This window comes from Adiantum capillus-veneris, chromosome 6 (genome assembly GCF_014529385.1).
Source record: "Adiantum capillus-veneris isolate H3 chromosome 6, ASM1452938v2, whole genome shotgun sequence".
Classification (NCBI taxonomy): domain Eukaryota; kingdom Viridiplantae; phylum Streptophyta; class Polypodiopsida; order Polypodiales; family Pteridaceae; genus Adiantum; species Adiantum capillus-veneris.
The window spans coordinates 116,864,419-116,874,155 of record NC_140936.1 but is presented as its reverse complement, the minus strand read 5'-3'; the positions used below and the strand labels follow the sequence as shown (position 1 = coordinate 116,874,155).

At 43.8% G+C, this 9,737-nt stretch overlaps 1 pseudogene; it reads left to right on the top strand.

Annotated features, from left to right (window-relative positions):
- Nucleotides 1-180: 180 nt before the first annotated feature.
- LOC147456132 (uncharacterized) lies at nt 181-8,927 on the top strand (annotated as a pseudogene).
- Nucleotides 8,928-9,737: the final 810 nt, after the last annotated feature.

Sequence of the window (9,737 nt, the reverse complement as noted above, 5' to 3'; positions counted from 1 at the left end):
TGCTATTTGCTACTTTCCCCCGAGCACGTCAGTGTATGCACCACCCAGAGCACAATCCCCTTTCTCGATTTGGATGATGACATATGAGAGTTCTCTAGAGATGGTGACATCATCATTCTAGGGGATTTCAATGCTAGGACTGCCTATCATTAGACAGTATTTTATGATACTTCAGAGGAGATGCTGAGAGAGCTGGATGCTGTAGAGACAGGCCTATCCAGACTATCACAAGATGGAGAACACACTGAGTATGGACGACACTTGATAGACATGGGGACTGCACATGGATTGGCCATCTTGAATGGCCTACGGAGATTTCCTACCTTAGGGGGTTTTACATGCTTTACACACAGACATGGAGCAAGCACACTGGACTATGTCATGCCACAGCCGAGCCTCATCTCTAGTATCTAGGATCTCATGGTTGGACCCAGACCTGTTGGTGTGGCAGTGGATCATGCTCTTGTGTCAATGACCATCTCTTTTCAATTTAGTGTAGCACACAGGCTACGGACATTAGCCCCTACTCGCTACACCTTCACGTGGGAGACAGACTCTGTATACATAGATGTGATCTACAGACGCCTATGCACAAAGGAGCCAGGGCGACCTCTGGAGGAGCTTACTACTATATTGACACAGACACTACATGATGCAACAACAAAGGCATACCCACATACCGAGCCTGAGCAGAGACGCCGTTCGAGGAGCATGCCCCAGAACAGTTGGTATGATGAGGAATGTCGGGACACTAGAGCTAGACTTCAGAGGGAGGTGCTTTTGGGGGACATCACTCACAGACAATCATAGATTGACTTCCGACGCCTAGTGCGGCGGAAGAAGAGGGCATTTTTGGCTCGGCTAGAGCAGGATCTATATCAGCTGTTCTTGAGTCAGAACTCACGTGAGGCATGGCGGCTCTTTCAGGAGCACTCTCCCCCCCCTGCCATCACTTCTACAGAGGACTGGGGCCAGTACGCATCATCTCTGTACACAGTTCTTGACCAGCCCCCCCTTCCCGACCCTCCCGATCCATGCCCACACACATATGCTTTTTCCACCACGGAGATGGTGAGGAAGGCCATTGACCGGATGAGGACTGGGAGAGCATACGATCATGATGGTTTAGTGGCTAAGCATTTCACACATGCCAGAGATCTACTAGCAGAGCTTCTAGTAGTGATGTTTAACCGTGCCATGTGTGAGGGCTTGCCTGATACTTGGAGCCTATCTACTATTGTACCTATCTTCAAGTGGGGAGATCCTATGGAGCCTGGGAATTATCGCACTATCATGATTGGACACACATTGGCACGGTTGTACGCATCTATTCTTGGGCAGCATCTGGGTAGATGGGCAGAGAGGGAGGGGATATGCGCAGCCGGGCAGGCAGGGTTCAGGAGGGGTTTTTCTACTCTTAACCATATCTTGACACTCAGAGCCATCATTGAGGAGGGTAGATCGCATGGGAGACGGGTCTATTGTAGCTTTGTGGATTTCCGCAAAGCATTTGACAGAGTGCCTAGAGCTAGATTGATGCATAGATTTCAGCAGATGGGAGTACCCACAGAGCTCATTTGGGGGGTCATGGCATTTTACAGGTCAGTAGTGGGGCAGGTACACACCTCAGAGGGTCTATCCACACTGATTCAATCCACTATTGGGGTGAAGCGGGGCTGGCCGCTCTCCCCTACTCTATTTGGTATGTATGTGGATGAGGTTTCTGAGTACATTGAGAGAGATGGTGATAGAGGTGCACAGCTGGTAGGGACATGGATTCCATTATTGTTATATGCTAATGATATTGTGTTGATCTCCGACTCTCCGGAGGGGATGCAACGTCACTTGGATGCTCTGAATAGGTTTGCTCAGGAAAGTGGTTTGTCCGTAAACCTTGGTAAAACCAAGGTCATGGTATTTAATACCACCCCACAGTGGATCAGGAGGTCAGCACCAGCATTCACATACGGGCAGGAAATTGTGGAGTATATAGATGCGTACACTTACCTTGGAGTGGTTTTTAGTGGGCCAACATTTTCATTGAGGAGGGCAGGAGAGACTAGACTGACCAGAGCCCATGCAGCATTGGGTAGATTTGAAAGGATGTGTTCACAGGTTCAGTTTCAGGAGCCTAGGACGAAGCTCTGGCTCTTTGACACTCTGGTGGCTTCTGCACTGCTTTATGGAGATGAGATTTGGGGACCTTCATTAGATCATCACGGGAGGACAGGCCGCAATGATGGATGGGAGGACATGGAGAAGCCTCTGGTCTCTATGATCTCACGGCTCATTAGATCCAAGGCCTCAGTACCACGTGCTATTGTTCGAGCAGAGCTAGCTGCCCCCCCACTAGTGGTTAAGGCACTCACCAGATCGGTCTCCTTCATACATCGCATGTGGGAACTTCCTGGAGACAGATATGCCCGCCTTGCACTTGAGTCCTCTCGACAGTTAGCCATGCAGGGAGATACAACATGCTGGTATGGGGAGATGACATCATGGTTTGAGGCGCATGGGTTCAACATAGACAGATTGCCTCCCTTCCAGTACTCACTGGATGCACCCTCTCTGACTCTTACACTGTCTGAGATCACTAGCCTCATCCGCCAGGACTTGACTCAGCTAGACACGAGGAGGACATGGATACAGCCAGCATAGGAGCTGGGCATGAAGATGGCTTTCTACAGAGAGCATCTCCTCCAGCTTACGGTTGATGGCTTTGTGACGAGGCCCAGATACATGGACACCCACTTGTCTCATGGGATACGATGTGCTATCGGCTAGATATGTACATCTTCACACCAGCTGCGGATCAAGACTGGGAGATATAGCGGAGCACCAGCAGAGGCCAGGACATGCCCCCTGTGTGACATCGAGCCTGAGACAGAGTTGCACTACACATGCCACTGCCCCATCTACTACGAGATACAAGGCCGCTTCCATTGCTTGTTCAGAGAGGGCTTTGGACCATTCTCCAGAGTCATGCAGTACGAGGATGAGAGATGCTTGGGTTTGTTTTTGCTCGAGCTACGCAGACACAGAGAGAGCGTGATGAGAGGAGAGTCTAGCCATTCCCAGAGACAGATCACAGATTTCTTCAGAGCTGCCACTGGACACCCGGAGGAGTTACTACCACAACAGAGCTCGTCGTCTCACACCAGAGGCACACTCATCGACCGATCGACTGAGCTGGGAAGATCCAGACGCCCACGACTACGGAGGACTACACAGCATCGGCGGAGGCTGCATCAAAGGATTCGGATCACTTTGGCTCGACATGCACGACGCCCGGTCAGACTACTAACCATGGAGGAGATTGATGAGATCCGCCAGCGACCGATGCTGGATTGCTTGTGATCTAGCTATCCCAGCTAGCTGATGTTCACACCTAGTATTTCAGGATTGCATAGTATTTTATTGTGACATTTGTCATTTCATTTTTGTCATTGTTGTCATCTTGTTTCTCTGACTCTGACTTTGTATCAGATCCACCACATTGTAACTTTCTGGTCTCATAGGTCACTTTGGCCTTTTGAAGACGTTAATATAACATTTCATTTCATTTCATTTCTCTCTCAGATTAGCAGGCGGTTTGCTGAGTCTTGCTCTCTCTCTCTCTCTCTCTCTCTCTCTCTCTCTCTCTCTCTCTCTCTCTCTCTCTCTCTCTCTCTCTCTCTCTCTCTCTCTCTCTCTTTGTTTCGTTCCTTGCACCGAGAATCCTGCTTGAGAGATTAGTTGTCAAAGCTGAGCTCTTTCTCTCGTTCTGACATAGACCTACAGAAATGGAGAACCAGAAGAAAACATTATTGCCACTAGCTCCAATGCTAGAATGGAGCCGTACTGTAATCCGATGGTAAGCAAATCTTATGTATAGCCCACCCACTCCAAATGAAGTCATTGGTTTTGTTGGTCACATCTATAGTTTTGTGAGGGCATTTGTTCATAGTATGTGTGTATTACAACATCAAGTGTTGAAAGCTATACATTCAAGTGATTTTAAGTAAGTAACATATTATGCACGTCTACAGTTCTCAGGAAAAAGCAAAAGAGAGCCACTATAGGCAATGAATTACAACTCCCAAGGTCCAGCTCTTTGTAATCATGGAATATGAGAGAGCAAGAAAGAGGAAACAATGGGAGCAGAAACAAATGAAATTTGAGCGACAACATCATGCCCTCAACGATGAGGAGAAAAGAAAATCTCCTCCGAGATTGTGAGAGCTTTCAAGAGTAGGACTGAAGGTTTTAATACAGAAGCAAAGTGGGAAATCTGGAATCTTGTTGCTCAAAATCCGCATGTTCAGGTGATTTATGACGAGTCTTTTGAGGAGGAGGCTACTGTACAGACCGCAATTGTCTCCAATGTCCGCAACACACTGGCTACCGTCAAGCAGCCAGGTTCCAATGAGGAGTTGTTTATGAAGAATGCAGCATTGCAGATGATGTTGAATTCAAAGGAAAACATGCCTATTGCAAAAATTGCCAGGCTCCTAAATGTCAATCGTCGCACCTAGCACAAGGCAAGATCACGACAGGCAAAGCCCGATGTTGATGGTCGATTGTTTTCATTGGTTGCATGTCACAAGCAACATCATCATAGCCCTATCACAAATGAAATTAAGGAATTGGTCTACACATTTTGGAAAGTGGAGACTCGCGTTTCACCGAACAAGAAGGATGTTTGTCCAAAGAGGATTGGGAGGAAAAGGTACATAGAACACCCACCTCCTAGACGAGCCTCAGGTGATCAATCAAATACTTGTACCATAACTTATGCATTTTATGCATTACATCTCTAGTCCTTAGTAACTTGTATATGCTGATCAATAGCATACTGATCTGTAGACTTTTTCTAGTTAGCATATGGACTATGTTGGTTAGCATATTGACTATGCTAGTTAGCATATGGAGTATGCTAGTTAGCATGTATTGGGTTCTAAATAGCATACAGAGCTAGTTGGTTAACACAATATGCATGATAATTAACATACATGGTATGCTAGTTAACAAACCTAGTATGCTAGTTAACAAACCTAGTATGCTAGTTACGTACCTAGTATGCTCAATTGCATGATAAATACGTTGTCCAATAGAAAGTGATTATGCTAGTTAGCATATAGAGCTTGCTAGGTAGCATACGGAGTATGCTAGTTAGCAGGCCTTCAATTCTAAATAGCATATAGAGTTATTTGGTCAACACAAAAGGTATGCAAGTTAACACCACTTATGCTAGTTAACACCTAGTATGCTCACTAGCATGATGGGTATGTTATTTAAGACAAGGGTTATGCTAGTTAGAACTAGCAGATGGGTTGGGTATGCTAGTAAGCATATGGAGTATGTTGGTTGGCATAAGGAGTATGCTAGTTAGCATGCCTTGTGTTCTACCTAGCATATAAAGTTAGCTAGTTAGCACAAGATGTATGCTAATTAACATCATTTATGCTAGTTAGCACCTAGTATGCTCAATAGCATGATGGGTGTCCTAATGCGTATACTAGTTAGCATAGTGAGTATGATAGTTAGCATATAGACTATGCTAGTTAGCATAAGGATTTTGCTAGTTACCATATGGACTATGCTAGTTAGCATGCCTTGGGTCCTAAATAGCATGCATAGCTAGTTGGTTAACACAATATGTATGCTAATTAACATACATGGTATGCTAGTTAACATACCTAGTATGCTCAATTGCATGATAAGTACGATGTCTAGCAGAAAGTGAATATGCTAGTTAGCACATGAAGTTTGCTAGGTAGCATATGGAGTATGCTAGTTACCATGCCTTGAGTTCTAAATAGCATACAAAGTTAGTTGGTCAACACAAAAAGTATGCAAGTTAACACCACTTATGCTAGTTAACAACTAGTATGCTCATAGCATGATGTGTATGCTATTTAAGACAAGGGTTATGCTAGTTAGAACTAGCAGCTGGGCTGGGTATGCTAGTTAGCATGCCTTGTGCTCTACCTAGCATACAGAGTTCGTCAACACAAAAAGTATGCAAGTTAACACCACTTATGCTAGTTAACAACTAGTATGCTCACTAGCATGATGGGTATGCTATTTAAGACAAGGGTTATGCTAGTTAGCATATGGAATATGCTAGTTAGCATGCCTTGAGTTCTACCTAGCATACAGAGCTAGCTAGTCAGCACAAGATGTATGCTAATTAACATAATTTCTGCTAGTTAGCACCTAGTATGCTCAACAGCATGATGGGTGTCCTAATGAGTATGCTAGTTAGCATATGGTCTGTGCTAATTAGCATGCCTTGTGCTCTACCTAGCATACAGAGTTACCTGGTAAACACAAGATATATGCTAGCTAACACTCTTTATGCTAGTTAACATACGCTGTTGCATGCACATTAGGATGTTGATTGTCACTATGATTTGTTTTCATGAAATTGTTGGATGTCCTCGTTAGCAATCTAAATACTGATCATCATTTGGATGTTGCAGGTTGAGTTCTTTCATAGATTCAAGGAAAAACATCCAGATTGAAAAACTGGCATGAGAATCTTTGAGATGTTGAAGCCATTCTTTTGTAGGCGGCTGAAGGATAGATACACATGCTATTGCAAATACCATCTGCAAATGTCTTTTTTGAAGGACACATTGAACCACATGCGCTCTCGTGCTTTTGGGCTGCATGGAGCAGGTTGTGACTGGTATCTGTGTCCCAAGTGAGAACATTAGCAAGGGTTACTTGGCTTCACATCACACGTTCAAAGGTGTCATACATATGTGGGAGTCTGTTCTCTGTCCAAAGCCCACAGATACAGTTTTCCATAGAAGGGAATGCCTGATGGGAGAGTGTTTGACATGTGGAGTGAATACATTGGAATTATATTGCTTGGAGAGAGCAAAGCCAGGTAATAGTATTAATGTGAAAGTATTTGCGTATGTACAAGCTCAAGACAAGCATGGAAATAATAACAAAAGAAAAGATCTTTTGCACAAAGAAATGCAGTGCTGGGAGTCTCTTGAAGACCAAGTTGGAGCTCTTTATCACTCATAACTATGTGGCTCGATGGCAAGGACAACAATTCAAGGATTGCCTTCTTCGGTTTTCGGACGATGTCGTCTTGTCAGTTGTTGATTTTGCAGAGAATTATGCCTTCAAGGAACAAAATGAGATTCAGTCAATGCATTGGCACTCTAGTCAAGTAACCATTCAAGTTTGTACACCTAACATACTACCGTAGGGCAGGGGAGGTAGTCAAAACCATCCACTTCTTCATATCAGATGACAAGGTGCATGGCACGTTGTTCGTGGAACACTGCTTCATGCTACACCGTGATTGGTTACAACAAGAGGGTGTCACTCCTAAGCAACATTGGGTGTGGCCTGATGGTGTGGCCTCACAGTTCAAGTGAGCCAATCCTTTTTACTTCGTTGCAAGATATGGTGGACTCACAGAGATGGGGATGATCTGGTTCTTCTTTGGATCAGGGCACGGCAAGGGAGAGCATGATGGTGCATAAGCAGTTGTGAAAATAACCTTGACCCATGAACAACTAAAACCTAATGGAGCTATTTTGCGGTGTGCAGCTGATGCGGTTGCTTATTGGCAAGCCAACCTGTCTCGCAGGGAGCACCTTCACACTATCTTTCAAAAGAAAGGGAATGTGCCAGTGTGTTCTAGGAGGTTAAAGAGGGGGAAGTGAACAGGGAGGTAGAGTGGAATTGTGCCACTGTGGCAAAAACTCGCTCTCTGCATGCTTTTCATGGCCACAACCTTGGGGATCCAACTACCCTTGCAACAAGAGCCTTGTCATGCTTCTGTGATGCATGCATGCACGGAAGATGGAATCGCTGCGTCAGTAAAGCTCACGTGCAGCCTTGGGATTATCATACTCTACTACCATTCCCTGATGAGGCTGCGTCAGATTCGAAAGATGAAGCAGCCACCTACGATGACTTCACATACGAAGGTCATCATGATGTGTTGAGTAGCGTTCTATGTGCTGGTGACACATTTGTTGTAAATCCAGATGCTTTGACCAACGTCAAGGATGTGGATTTCTACCTAGTCAAGTGTGTTGCAGCAAAGGAGAAGGTGGAGAAGGGGTACCTCAATGAGTGGGGCAATGCAATTGATAGAGGCTCATATGTTGTGCAAGGTCTGTGTTATGAGCAATTGGATGCATACACCTTCAAGCTAGACCACAAACAGCCCATCGTCCATGTACTTCCACATATGGTACATGTATCAAAATACCCACGGAGCACATCCCAAGGAGATGACAAGTGTACACAATCAACCCAAAAAGCTATGAAGAAATCTATAATAGCATGCCCTTCAGATTTTAAGTTGTAATCACTGCATCTTCAATATACTTCTTGCTCGGAGATAATGCAGTTTTATCAAAAACTTGGGTATCTTCTGTCTCTTGTGTCTCTTGTGTGCTTTGTGTATACATGGATTTGGTGAGGGGTCTCAGTTTAAGAGAGATCATTTGTACAACTTGTCTCATTGTGTTCTGTGGGTATGCTAATTAGCATAAATGGTATGCTAATTAGCATACTGTTAATGCTAGTTAGCAAACAAAATGTTCTAATTAGCATACCTTTTGCTGGTTTTCAAGGAGAAGAGATGGCAGCTTCCTGTATACTGTGTATGCTAATGCTAATTAGCATAAACTTATATATGCTAGTTAGCATAAACAATATGCTAATTAGCATAACTTTGCTGGTTTTCAAGGAGAAGGGATGGAAGCTTTCTGTATACTGTGTATGCTGATTAGTATACTATGTTGTGAGTAGAATGCTAATTAGCATACTGTTTATGCCAGCTGGCATACCCTTGCTGGTTTAGGGAAGAAGAGATGGCAACTTTCTGTATATTCTGTATGCTAATACCTTTGCTGGTTTCAAGGAGAAGAGATGGCAACTTTCAGTTCTCTGTGTATTCTAATTAGCATACTGTTTATGACAGTTGGGATAAACAATATGCTAATTCGCATACCTTTGCTGGTTTCAAGGAGAAGAGATGACAGCTTTCTGTATAATGTGTGGTCTAATTAGCATACTATGCTGTGAAAGTTAGCACAAACAAAAATGCACAGTATGCTAATTGAAGGTATGCTAATTAGCGTACTATGTATCCTAATAAGCATACTGTTTTTGCCAGTTGGCATAAACAATATGCTAATAGCATATCTTTGCTGGTTTTAAGGAGAAGAGATGACAGGTCTCTGCATCTTGTGTATGCTAATTAGCATACTGTTTATGCCAATTCGCATTTTGTGGGTATGCTAATTAGCATAGTTAAATGGCATAAACAATATGCTAATTAGCATAGGTTCGTTGGCTTCAAGGAGAAGAGATAACAACTCTTTGTATACTGTGTATGCCAATAAGCATATCATGTATGCTAATTAGCATACTGTATACTGGTTTCAAGAAGGGATGGCAGCTTTCTATATACTGTGTATGCTAATTAGCATACTATGCTATGAGTGGAAGCTGCCATGTTTTCTCCTTGAAACCAGCAATGGTATGCTAATTGAAGGAATGCTAGTTAGCATATCATGCATGCTAATTAGCATATTGTTTATGCCAATTGGCATAGACAGTATGCTGATTAGCATACCATTGCTGGTTTCAAGGAGAAAACATGGCAGCTTCCTGTATACTGTATATGCTAATTAGCATACTATGGTATGCTGTGAGTGGAAAATGCTCAGTATGCTAATTAGAATGTATTCTAATTAGCTATTGTGATTATG